Source organism: Lutra lutra, chromosome 6, assembly GCF_902655055.1.
Source record: "Lutra lutra chromosome 6, mLutLut1.2, whole genome shotgun sequence".
NCBI classification, from domain to species: Eukaryota; Metazoa; Chordata; class Mammalia; order Carnivora; family Mustelidae; genus Lutra; species Lutra lutra.
The window spans coordinates 92833888-92848195 of NC_062283.1; the positions used below are offsets into that span (position 1 = coordinate 92833888).

At 35.3% G+C, this 14308-nt stretch overlaps 1 pseudogene; it reads left to right on the forward strand.

The window, feature by feature from the left end:
* Window positions 1-463: 463 nt before the first annotated feature.
* LOC125101634 (translationally-controlled tumor protein-like) lies at window positions 464-10656 on the forward strand (annotated as a pseudogene).
* The last annotated feature ends 3652 nt before the right edge of the window (window positions 10657-14308 follow it).

Here is a 14308-nt window from a genome sequence, read left to right on the forward strand (position 1 = left end):
TAGATGACCTTGGATGGCAATATTTTTTTACATATAATATGAAAAGCCCAATGTATAAAGAAATAATTGATAAGCTTGATTAAATTAATGAGTCAAAATCATATACTTCTGCTCTGCAAAAATACAGTGAAGAAAATGAGTAGACAAACCACAAAATGGGAAAAAATATTTCTAAGACAATAGCTGGTAAATGACTGTTGTCCAAAAATATAAACACAATACTCAACAATAAAAAAAACAAAAAACCCTACTAAAAAATAAGCAAAAAAAAATCTGAACAGAGAACTTTTCTACCCACTATCCCTTCCCCCAGCATGTCTTTCTGGCTGTATCCCACTTACTTCCAGCTCTGGACTCCTACAAGGCTAGCACTACCGTAGACTCTTTCTAGCCATTGTCATGATCATCTACTGGGATCTCATCAGCCATGATGAGCTGGGTTGTGCCTGAGGTGGAGGGGAATATGGCCAATAAGACATAGGGTAACATTGGTAAGGTGCTCATTGGTGAAAATGCCTTTACAGAAGGTCCCAAGGACAAAGGGACTCAAAACACAGTAATCAGTGATGTTGATATTGCCATGAACCATCACCTGCAAGAAATCAGATTCACAAAAGAAACCCACGAGAAATACATCAAGGATTATATGAAATCAATCAAAGGTAAATTTAAAGAACAGAGGCCAGAAAGAGTAAAACCTTTCATGGCAGGGGCTATAGGATAAATCAAGCACATCCTTGCTAATTTCACCAAGTACCCGTTCTTCATTGGTGAATACATGAATCCAGATAACATGGTTGTTATCCTGAACTACAATGAGGATGGTGTGACCCCATATATGATTTACTTTAAGGCTGATTTATTTTTTTTTAAAGATTTTATTTATTTATTTGACAGAGAGAAATCACAAGTAGGCAGAGAGGCAGGCAGAGAGAGAGGAGGAAGCAGGCTCCCTGCTGAGCAGAAAGCCCGATGTGGGGCTCAAACCCAGGACCTGGGATCATGACCTGAGCCGAAGGCAGCAGCTTAACCCACTGAGCCACCCAGGCGCCCAAGGCTGATTTAAATGTAAAAATATGTTAACACATTTGGCTATGATTTTGGTTATCACCTGTTGTCATAACTGGCTGCCGCTTTTCATCCACACAACATCAGGACTTAGACAAAGTCATCTTGAGCTCTTCATTTATTTTGACCTAGATTTATTTGGTGTGGGGGCATTGTTTTTAAGGAAAAACAAAAACAAAAACAAAAACAAAAAATCATGTCATGTAGGGGTCAAAAAATAAAAAGCACTTAAATTCAAAACAGCAGCAACAACAATGAGATACCACCACACACCTACTGGAATGGCCAAAATCCAAAATACTGATAATGCCAAATACTAATGAGGATACAGAACAACAGGAACTCTCACTTATTGCTTCTGGAAATGTGAAATGATAAGCTACTTTGGAATACAGTTTGGACTTTCTTACAAAATTAAGTATGTTCTTATAAAATGTATCAGTTGTGCTTCTTAGTAGTCACTCAAATGAATTGAAAACATAACATCCACACAAATTCCTGTGTAGGAAGTTTATAGCAACTTAGTTCATAATTGCAAAAACTTGGAAGTAACCCAGTTGTCCTTCAGTAAGTGGACATATAAACTATAGTATATGCAGACAATGTGATATTATTTAGCACCAAAAAGGTAGCTATCAAGCCAGGAAAAGACCTGGAGGAAACGTAAATGGATGTAACCAAAGTGAAAGAAACAAATCTGAAAAGGCTATACATTTCCTGATTCCAACTATATGATATTCTGGGAAACACAAAAGTATGGAGACAGTAGAAGGATCAGTAGTCACCAAAGGTTACCTTAGAGAGGATGCAGAAGAAAAGAAGCACTGCACAGAGACTTTTTAGGACAGTGAAACTACTTTGCATGGTATCAAAATGGCAGATGCATGCCACTATACAGTTGTCAAAAGACATAGTAAATGCAACACCAAGGGTGAACTATAATGTAAATTATGAACTCTGGGTGATAATAATCTGTAAACATATGTTTATTAATTACAACAAATGTACCAACCTTTGCATGATGTTGATAGTGAGGCTGTGCACAGATGAGAGGAGGGGATATAGAGAAAATCTCTATAACTTTCATTTTTTGTGTGTGAACCTAAAACCACTTAAAAATCTCTATAAAGGAGGCTCCTGGGTGGCTCATTTGGTTGAGTTTCCCACTGTGGATTTCAGCTCAGGTTGTGATCTCATACATTGTGATCTCTAGGGTCATGAGATAGAGCCCTGTGTGGGGAATCCACGCTCAGCGGGAGACTTCTTGAGATTCTCTCTCTCCCTCTGCCCATCTTCCCTCTCTCTCTCTCTAAAATAAAATAAATATTAAAAAAATACTCTAAATATAGTTTCAAAAAGATAAATAGAATAAAATCATATTTTTTTACAAGGTGTTGCATTTAACCTAGATATTTATATCCATAAGAACTCCTGGATAGAATTATCTGTTCTATAATTTGATGTCAAAAGAAGTCTTGTTTGGGATTGTTTTTGGTTTTTTAAATAAATTCCACCTATGGCTTAAAAAAAATTGTACCAAGGTACATCATAACCAAAGCAACATTCAATAAGAAAAAGATTTTGCACAAGGAAGAGATAAACTATGAAAGTGGAGCTCGAATGCTCTCGCTAAGGGAAATTACTGTATCAGGAACAGAGTATGAGGAAGTTCAAGCTGAAAGACACTGGGAAAGACAATGAAACAAAGAAAGTGACCCTGACAGTAGTTCAAATCCTCATGAAAAATCAAAGAATGTGGGCAAATTTAATTAGAAAAGAGAGTATGTGCATATTTCTTCCTTTTTCTTCTTTTAACTTATTTTAATAAGCAATTGTATAAAACTATATGCATAAAATTGTATCATTGAGCCTATAATATATACGAATATAATAATATTTGACAATTAATGCACAAAGTAGGTGGGTGGAAACAGAACTACACAGGAGTAAGAAAAAGACACTAGAGGAATCCATAAGAACAAATAAAGAGAATCCACAAGAACAAATGAAAAGAACCAAGAATGGTAAATAGGAAAGTTACTCTAACAAACAATAAATACATATTTGCCCTTTTTTCTTCTCCCAGCATCTTTAAAAGGAATAATTATATAAAGTAATAATTAGAACAATGTATTATTGGGCTTTTACTACACATAAACTGGTATTAATTTAGTATAAATGTGAAGTAGATTCTGATAAGATATATATGGTAAGGCCTAGAGCAACCACTAAGAAAATAACACAAAACAATAGTAAAAAAATTATTGAGTAAGGGACAGACTGGGTTAGGTCGATAAAGACAGATAGGGGGCTCTGTGATCAGGCTCACAGAAATCCCAAAAATGTGAAGATGTGGAGAAACCAGAGATGAGGGAACAAACCAGTCCACCCTGCCCCAGGCATGTAGGGTGTGTGTCTTTTTTATGATAATCACCTGAGACCAACAAAGAATAACCAGACCTAAAAAGTGAGAAAGCCATTAAAGGTGTTATCACTAGTCCTTGCTCAATGGTGATATCAACAGCAATGTTAAAAGGATTCAAGTCCCCAGGTCAGCTTTCTATAAAAGACCAACCCTAAAGGCCCTCAGTGTCAACCCTGTCAGAACCCCTATCACTCTTGAAAGCTTTTCCTATATTTTCACTTAATAAACTTCTATCCCTTTACTCTCCTTTGTCCTTGAGATTCATTCTTCCAGTCTGTGAGACAAGAACCCACCTCTCCTGCATCATTATTTAAAGAATTAAAATGTTAAACTAGAAAATTTTACTTCATTCAGAAGAGAGCAATAAAAGAACAGAAGAACAAAAAAGTATGAGATGCAAAAAACAAAAAACTGTCACACAAAATTCAACTACATCAGTAATAACATAAAAGGTAAGTGGATTAAACAAGCCAAATAAAAGGCAGAGATTGGCTGAGTGTATTAAAATACAAGATCGGGGCATCTGGGTGGCTCATGTGGTTAAGCATCTGTCTTTGGCTCAGGTCATGATCTCAGGATCCTGGGATGGAGCCCCACCCATATCAGGCTTCCTGTACAGCAAGGAGTCTGCTTTTCTCTCTCCTCTGCCCCTCTCCCTGCTTGTGCTCTCTCTCCCTCTCTCAAATAAATAAATAAAAATTTTTTAAAAATCTAACTCTGCATAAGACAGGCACACTTTAGATTCAAAGGTATACATAGGTTGAAAGGGAAAGAATGGAAAAAGAAATATGCAAGCAGCAGCCATGAGAGAGCTAGAGTTCTACACTAGTATCAGACAAAATAGCTTTTAAACCAAAGGGGTTACTAGGGATAAAGAGGGACATTTTATAACAATAAGGGGGTCAATTTATCAAGAATTCTAAACACATTTTTATGTAACAATGAAGTCTCAAAATATGTGAAGCGAATATTGACAGAAGTTAAGGGAAAAACTGAAGATTCAATAGTAATAGTTGGAGATATTAATATCTCACTTTCAGTAATGGCTAGAACAACTAGACAGAGTGGCAGCAAGGAACTGTAAACCAACTAGACCTAACAGACATCATTAGAACAATCTACTCAGCAACTGGAAAATACATATTCTTCTCAAGTACATATGAAACATTCTCCAGGATAGATCATAGGTTAGCCATAAAATAACCGTCAATGAATGTACGATTATTAAAATAATTAAAAACATAAATGTTTTCTGACCACCATGGAATAAAATTCTAAATCAGTAACAAAAAATTTAGGAAATTCACAAATATGTGGAAATTAAACAACATATCTCTTAGTATCCAGTGTGTCAAATAAGAAATCACAATGGAGGGGCGCCTGGCTGGCTTAGTGGGTTATGCCTCTGCCTTCGCCTCAGGTCATGATCTCAGGGTCCTGGGATCTTTGCTTGGGGGGGCGAAGCCTGTTTCCCCCTCCCCCTCTGCCTGCCTCTCTGGCTACTTGTGATCTCTCTCTCTGTCAAATAAATAAATAAAATCTTTAAAAAAAAAAAGAAATGACAATGGAAATTAGAAAATATTTTAAGATGAAAACAAAGATACAACAAACCACAATTACCAAAATGCAACCAAATCAGTGTTTAGAAAGAAATGTATGGCTCTAAACACCTATATTAAAAAAGAAGAAAAATCTCAATTTAATATCCTAATCTTTCATCTTAAAGCAATGAAAAGAACAACTTAAACTAATCAAGCCGATGGAAGGAAATAATAAAAATTAGAGCAGACACTAATCAAATGGAGAACAGAAAAATGAAAGCGAAAATCAGTAACATTAAAACTTCATTATTTGACGAGATCAAAGCTTGATAAAACTTTAGTTAGACTGACCAAGAACAAGAGAAAACTCAAACTGCTAAAATCAAGTATGAAAGAAGGTCTTCATTTTTGGGCTTTCCAGAACACCATCAAAAAGGTGGAAAGAGGATACACAGAATAGAATTTATAAATCATATATCTAGACTATATAAAAAGCTCTTACAACAAAAGATACCTCAATATATAGAAATACACAAAAGATCTAAATAAACCCAAAGAAGATATATAAATCCAAAGAGTTCTCCAAAGAAGATATAAAAATGGTCAATCAGCACATGAAGAGAAGCTCAATATTATCAGCCAGTGGGGAAATGCAAATCAAAATACAAGGAGATACCACTTTGTACCTGCTGGAATAGTCATAATCAAAAAGACAACAAAAACAAGTTTGGCAAAAATGTCGAGAAATTCAAATGCTTATACATTGCTTGTAAAAATGAAAAATGGTACAGTCACTGTGGAAAACAGTCAGGCTGTTCCTCAAAAGGGTACCAAAAGTACATATTACTAAGCAATCCACTCCTAAGTATTTACCCCAAAAAATTATATATTACACAAACCCTTTGTGATCACAGCATTACTCATAATGGCCAAAATGTGGAAACAACCTAAATGTCCCTCAACTGATAAATGGATAAATACAATATAATATATCCATACAATGGAATATTGTTTGGCATTAAAAAGAAATCAAGTACTGATACATGCCACAGTGTGGATGAACCTTGAAAATATTATGCTAAGTAAAGCCAATCACAGAAGAGCACATACTGTATGTATGATTCCATTTATAAATGAAATGAAATGTATAAAATTTATATGCAGTGTCCAGAATGGACAAATCTATAGGGATAGAAAACAGTTTAGTGGTTATCTAGGACTCAGGAGTTAGAGGGAAGGGGCTGGGAGAAGATGTGGGAAAAGGTTAATGGATATGGGGTTTGTTTTGAGGGTGACGAGATATTTTCAAATTGATTGTGGCGATGGTCACACACCATGAATATATTAATAATTTAATTGTACACTGTAAATGGACGAACGATATGCAGAGAATTAGATACCAATAAAGATGTTAAGAAGACAATGAAGAAAGAAGAGGAAAAAGTAAAGAAGGTTCCTCAGTAGCTTATCATGTTTAATGCTTAAGCATGTATAGAAAATCTATGGACCCCATAAGTTATGAACATTTCTAAATAGGGCAAGTAATTTGATGTAGGAAAGACATTAGGGTTCAAAACCAACAGTGAAGAAAGAACTCTTGGAGATGTCTTTGGTGCAAAAAAGGTGGTTTTATTAAAGCATGGGGACAGGACCCATGGGCAGAAAGAGCAGCACGGGGGTCATGAGTAACCCATTATATACTCTCAAGTTGGGAGAGGGTTAAGGATAGCGTAAGTCTCTTTTTTTGGAAGCAAGGTTTCCAGGACCTTGAGGGGGCTAGTTTTCATTAGTAAAAGGTCATTTATTACCATCTAATAAAACCTTAGTCATGAGACCCTTCAGATGGATATCAGTCGGCCATATGCTTGGGGGATGATTGCCAGCACATATCTTGGGGAGTTTAGAGATAAACGAAGTTTCCAAAGGAATTTTTTTTTATTTTTTTTTTTAAGATTTTTATTTATTTATTTGACAGAGAGAGATCACAAGTAGACGGAGAGGAAGGCAGAGAGAGAGAGAGAGAGAGAGGGAAGCAGGCTTCTTGCTGAGCAGAGAGCCCGATGTGGGACTCGATCCCAGGACCCTGAGATCATGACCTGAGCCGAAGGCAGCGGCTTAACCCACTGAGCCACCCAGGCGCCCCTCCAAAGGAATTTTTATACACTAAATGAGACTTACAGGATCCTGTGGCGGCGACGGGGGGGGGGGGGGGTGCGGTGCGGAGGCAGCGGCAGGGATAGGGCAGGGAGTCAGTCTAGGATTGCCTTTTGCCGGTACCAAAGTATTATCATTGAGGCAGTTGAGTCCCTAGAGGAATGTCACTCTGCCTGTTTCAAGGACTTGTCAATGGGCTACAGGTAGTAAGGAAATTTTTCTTCTGCCTTTTTTCCCACATCATAATTCACATCCGTCTTCTTAACAACTTTGCTCCTATGGATAGATTAAAATAAATCATGCTCAGTTAGGGAACTTGTGGAGGCAGGAAATAGATTAAATTATTCTCAAATAATCCTACTAAGAAGTTAATTGGTTATCTTAGCAGACTCCTCCCATTGGGAAACTTGATCCTGTAACATGATCAAAGATCCTGGTTATGCCCACAAAATACTTGAATTCACTGCTGCGTGGCCTTTAGTTTACATCATTACACACAACAAAATCTGGTACCTGGGAAGAGGTCATTTTTGTTGAGAAAGGGCAATGAATACAACAGTCATAATCTCTGATTTGAAGAAAGAAGAGGAGAATGTAGAGGAGGTTTTTCAGTAGCTTATCACGTTTAATGTTTAAGCATATATAAAAAATCTACGGACCCCCTAAATTAATTGTACAATTATTAATATAGTCACAATTGTGTAACCATCACCACAATATATAATAATGTGATTTCTATGAGTTTCCAATCATTAATGTTACTTACAAAAAGAATAACTCAATTTTCCTTTACGTAGAAGTCTCTTAAACCTTAGACATTTCGATGGAAGTTTTTTGAAGTTAGTTTTATGCGTGGCTAGTTTCAAATATGATTCACAAAAATGTGAAATTGATCACCTTATTCAAATTAGAACATAGACTTGGGATGAGATTGGTTTTTATTGGAAGAAAATTGAGCTTTGAAAAACTTAAGATACCGGAAATGTCAATGACCATATAACCTGTGTAGAAATGTGACTTCAGAGAACACACACTAGTATGTTCCTAGTAAACTCTGCTGAATTCTCCATTTAAAATTCAACTCTGTCTTTCCTGGTGAGATACCTCTCAAATAACGTGGTCAGAAGCCAGCAAGGCACTTCCTAATACATGAGCAGATGTTATTTGTATAGCTTAATTGCTAAATTGACAAAATAAGCAAATAATTTCATCCTCTAGTTAAATTTCCTTTTTCTGAAAAATTCATTTTTCATTTAATGCCACATTATGTCCAGTTTTCATACTGAATGTTTAGTAGAGCCACAAAACAAAAGGAACTTTCCACCTTGGAACACTGGGCCTAAACGTTGATCTGGTAAATAATCTGCCAAGTGTGCCTCAGAGATAAATAGGATTATAATTTCTTGGGAGTTAGTAGCTCCTAAAAATCTCTTTTGAATTCCATATTCTGTGCTTAAAAAAATAACCACAATAAATTCATTTTTTTCCCATTCCTCCAGCGTATGAATGGCAGAAAGTTCATAGGGGCAAATGACTAGGTGAAAGAAGTTTCTCTATTTTTATGTAAATATTATGAAGTAGACAAGAAAGCATAAATATTACCTTCAAACTCAGTATAAAGAAGGGATCGCATAAATCTCTAAAATGATTTGATGTGGCGTCAGCACTGCTCAGATGAGAAACAATGCGACCAGGCTGTTCTTAAACCCCAACATTCTTAATACCTAAACTACTTAATCTCCGTCTGTAGGAGGCGAGGATTCAATATTTTGTGTCTCACTAGCGCCACCTGCTGAGTGCTGCTCACATTTTGTAAATCTTAGTTACAAATCGGGTGTTGTAAACACAAAAAGAACAAAATCAAAATAACAAAAGAATGACAATAGAATTATTATATTTCCAGCATCTTCTTTCCATCTGAGCTACTTGAGTGTAGGTTCAATAGCAAGAGCAGTGAATGTCAGGTCAGAAAAAGAATCAGCTTTAAATTTTATTTATATGAGTATAATACTTAATTTGACTAATAGAGGCTTCACCTTGGCCAAAGCTGACTTACCCATGTCATGAATTTATAATGTAAATTATATCAAAATAATGCATGCAAAAAATATTTGCAAACCACAAAACATTAACAATGCAAAACATTCTATATGATTTTAACTCATAATGGGATGGCATTTCCAGTTTTTTTTTTTAACATTTTATTTATTTATTTGACAGACAGAGATCACAAGTAGGCAGAGAGGCAGGCAGACAGAGAGGAGGAAGCAGGCTCCCTGCTGAGCAGAGAGCCCGATGCAGGGCTTGATCCCAGGACCCTGGGATCATGACCTGAGCTGAAGGCAGAGGCCTTAACCCACTGAGCCACCCAGGTGCCCCTCCAGTTTTATTTTTAATTTTTTTCCAAAATTTTAAAAATGCCATAGCTGAATTTATGATACAAGCTAGGCTACTACTTTAGGTTCACTTGATTTAAGCATTTGGAAAAACTGAAATACTTTGTTTTGCTGGAAAGAGATTTCCTACATTTGATGGTTTGGAATTCCTTTCTTCTATCTTGTCACTTTTAAAAAACAAAAGTAAAAGAGTGAATCTTATAGTCTAAAGCCATATTTAATTTTCAATTCTGAAAATGCATTGAATCTCATACACTAAATACGCACAAGAAGAATTCATTATTGAAAATGGAGTTGGTGATTCAAACTTCTGATTTTGCTACAACTGCTGAGTCATGAAGCACATGAAGGACTTACTGTTCGTTATGTATCAAGTTCATTGACTTTTGACAGTTGGTGAGTTTCATGGAATAGAATGACTTCCTGCAAGAGAAGTTCCTCTCACAAACTTTAGTTCTTTTACCATCTATTACCATCTACCTGTGGATCATGTCTGAAGTAATAAAATCATAATAAAAGCCAAAACACTATCAAATCATAATTATCAAAATAAAAATGAAATAATTCCATATGTCTGATTAAATGAATTCATTACATTCATTTTTTTTTCAACTATATACATAGTATAGGTAGAACCCAGGACTGAGGTATCAAACAATGCTAATGTTGCTAATTTTCTTTTCCACAGCCTCCAATTACATAACAAGCAGCCAACTGAATTTGGAAGCATCCAAAAATCTCTAAACATTCAAAGGTTTGTCATTTTTGCCTGAATTGTTCATCTTTATTTGAATGTTTCCCTTTCACATGGAGGTTTTCATATTTTATATATATAAACATAGCCCAAATATTAAAGCCACATACACTCCCCAAATGGACATATATGAATGTTTAACAGGTACATTCCTTTGGCCCGATTCCCTCCTACATGCACATCTTCCCTGCTGTCCCTCCAGATCCCCCAGAGGTTTCTCAGCATGAAGAGCCCAATTACGAAGTAGGAAAAGTTCCATCAAAACCAATACACCATGCAGTTACAAAGAGCTCTGGAGAGGTTAAAAGACTGATATGAATTTGGCCCACTGCATATAACCTGCAGCAATATTACCAGAGAAGACAAGAATTTGAATGAGTCTAGGTTGGAAAATAAATTACTTTGTCGCCTTAAAGGCAATCTCCATGGGTCAAGGCTAAGGTCTTTCTCTTTGGTGTTGCATGGAGAATCATCTCTATCACTGTTTTTTCCAGATAACTAGGTGGTTTTGACATTTTTGTGGTCAGTAATCTGATATTTTTTCACAAATTGTCTTTCAGAAAATGTAAAGTGTTCTCATTAGTTGAGTGGGAATGTTTGATCAAACTAACAAATGTCTTTCTCAAAATGTATCATAACTTTAAATCAAGATCAGTGTATTAATAAGACTGTTACTTCCTCATATTTATTTTCTGTCTCTGGTCTTATATTTCCATATGTATCGAGTAATGTCAACAGCAAGAGAAAATAACATCTTGGTTCAAGAAATGTAGTCTTGTTAATATTTTTTTGGGTGGTACTGATCTGATAATGATCATCAGTAAACATTTCAGTCAAAAAAACTAAAAATGCATTTGTGTCTACAAAGATATTTAATTTCCATACCTGAAACTTTAATTCAAGGAGAAAAACAGACTAGCCCTGAAATTAAGGACGGTGGTGTAAAACATAATAATTATAAAGATCATTACAATTTACCAATTAAGGTTTATATGCCAAATATCCAGCTAGAAAATCTATGTTCATTATCTCTATTATTATTCTTAGCAATAGTATGAATTTCATACTATTATTCCTTTTTCAGGGAAGAAAACAAAATCTAGAGAAGTAAAATAATATACCCAAGGTCAGCCAGCTACACAGTGACAGAAAAGAGAGCTGAAGCCTGGTGAATCTCTTCATTAAGCCCCACATTCTGGGAAAGAGCTCCATCTGCTTTTTCCTGCTTCACTTAGAGTCATAGTCTGCTCAACATGCTGTGCACTTATGGGACTGTCTTTCCAAAGAGAATGGGTTTTTCTAATTTGTTCAAAGATATATCAAGGGGCCTAGTATTAGCCCTGTGCATTGTGAAATGTTTTAAAAGTTCAGTTAGAAATTTCTCTGTTGGTTCGGTTGGTCAGGGATGGAATCATAGACGTAAGAAATTTAAATGTAGCCCCCCCAAATGGATAGGACCTTAGTGGGGAAAATAAACAGTATGGTGGGAAGATAAAATAGAGCACTTTTGGAAAGGATCTACATATGGAAAGGAAATAAGTCACATCTGAGGTATTGGAGATGGTCTGAAGTGGCTGAAGCATGGATTTTTCTAAAAGAATGGGAGAACAGACTGAAAAGGCCGACTTGTGAAATACTCAAAACCCTAAATTAAGGTGTGTAGACTATGGTCACTAAAATTGGGAAAGCAAAGACGGTTTTGGAGGGAATCAACAAAACCATACATAGAACAATTACTCCAGCATTGGGTATAGAAGCACTTGAGCTGGTAATATGACAATAAGAAGACAGTATCAAACGATGAATACCAGACCGGAACTACACTTGTAGAAGCAGAGGAACAGGAGAGGAGAGATAATCAATCACTAGAAAAGCATTATTGTTCTTTCTTCCTATGACCTCCTTTTTTAAAATTTCTTACTTCCAGCACTTTTTCTTGTAAGCATCAAGTTAAAACTCTGAGCTCTTTTGGAATTTGACATAGGGGCAATGATTGCGAAAAATTATCCAAAGATCTTGAATTGGACTTTCACAGAAATGTTAAATCAAAGAAAGAACTTCAATACCCGTTGCTCTCCGCAGTTCCTTAAACTCACAAAAAAACTACATTTACCCAAACACATATACACATCTACCCAAAAATACATCTTCAGCCTACAATTATTATAAGAAGCTGTACATAGCATATTTGGCTCCAAGGGGGTGTGAAGAGTTATTAAAAATCTTTTTTGAAAATGGAGAACTTCAAGGATTTCTATCCATAGAGCCTTTTATAATGGACTCAAGGATAAATTACTGGAACCATACATCTACTTAAAGTCTTGAAACCCTAATAGGGTGTTGATGCTTTTCAGTTCCAAAAAATCAGCAATCCATGAAAGGTCTCTATAGCGTATCTGTGATACCATTCAGTTGCAAATTGCTCTGTCTACTGACTCCAGGGAATTTACCTCAGCAAGGTCTTGCTTTTCACCAGACCTTTATGTGTCATTTGATAACTGATGAGCAATTTTCCACTCAGTATTATGAGCTATTCTTTTATTTTCTTATCCATTTATGTTTCTATTCATAATTCAGTGTTACATATTTTTAACAGCTCTGTTGGCAGAAAATCATCTTTCAGCTTATTGTTACTGTAAATTTTAATCACTGTTAGCCAAATAACCCCATAATCATTATCCTTGTCCTTAATATAATTGCTTTTAATAAATTAACTTCTAACATTATCATGATTAATATTACTAGAAACCTGTTACCTCACCCAAAATAAGAAATCCCTTTTTAACTTTACAGATAAAAAGTGCTATTAGAAACTTACAGCCACACAAACTCATCTTAGACTATTTGTATCCCAGTAACAATAAAAAATGGTATTGGTTTCCATTCACTGGAGTGTCCAAGAATGCTAGTGATGACAAGATCATTAGATATTCATAGGATCTTTTAATACTTCTTGAGAAGTTTATACCCCTAACATACAAAGTTGGAAAAATCACTCCTTCTGAAACTATCAGAGAATATGCAATGGTTTTAGTTCATATGACTCATAAAACTCAAATAATTATAGTTAGTAGCATATTAATAATGTCATCTCACATATGGTTTCATATTTTACTAGCTCCAGTACATTTCCATCCCAGCATCTATATTAACATTTTAAAGATAAATTAGCACATTCCAATACTTAATAAGTAGGAATTCATAGAAAAATGGCCATTAAATTTTCTTTATAAAAAGAAGCAGAGGTGGTTTATATATTAGGTGTTCAAAACAGAAAAAGGCATTAATCAGCTTTCAAAAGCTAAATTTGTCTCAAGCTCATTATTATTCAAAGCAATGAATTTTCCCTGGTAACATGTCACAAAGGGAATAAGGAATGGAAATTCTAATGATAGCCCAACAATTTAGCACAAGGTTTTAATTCAGTAATCTGGAGTTTGTGCACATAAGACTGAATATATGCATGGAAGTTTGATTCTATAAGCATTTCATAAATTAAAAGAATGCAATGTGTTTCAAAAATACAAAATATGATATAACATAAACTAAAATTAAGCAGCAGTTAGAGTACCCTACCATACCAAATATACAGTCATTAATTTTTCCCATTTTGAAGCTTACGATAGAAGTATTTACAATTTCTCAGTATGTCCAACAGTGCAAAGAACAACAAATTGATGACTTATGGAACTTCTGTTGATGAAAATTGAGTGAAATCAGGGATAAGCACCAACAAAGGGTAGTATTAAGCATGAGCTTTCTGAGTTTGACTCCATAGCAAATAATTTTATAAAAACCATTTGCTGTCAGGTATGGACCTCCCCACAGATACCTGGTTCACAAAAAATAAAAAAATGAAACTTGGCTTGCACAAATTTAATAATTCAGTATTTTTCAGAAAGATGAAAATAACCGTCCAAGTAATAAATCTAAAGCATCGAGTTACAAGGTCATAATGTTCACTAACTCT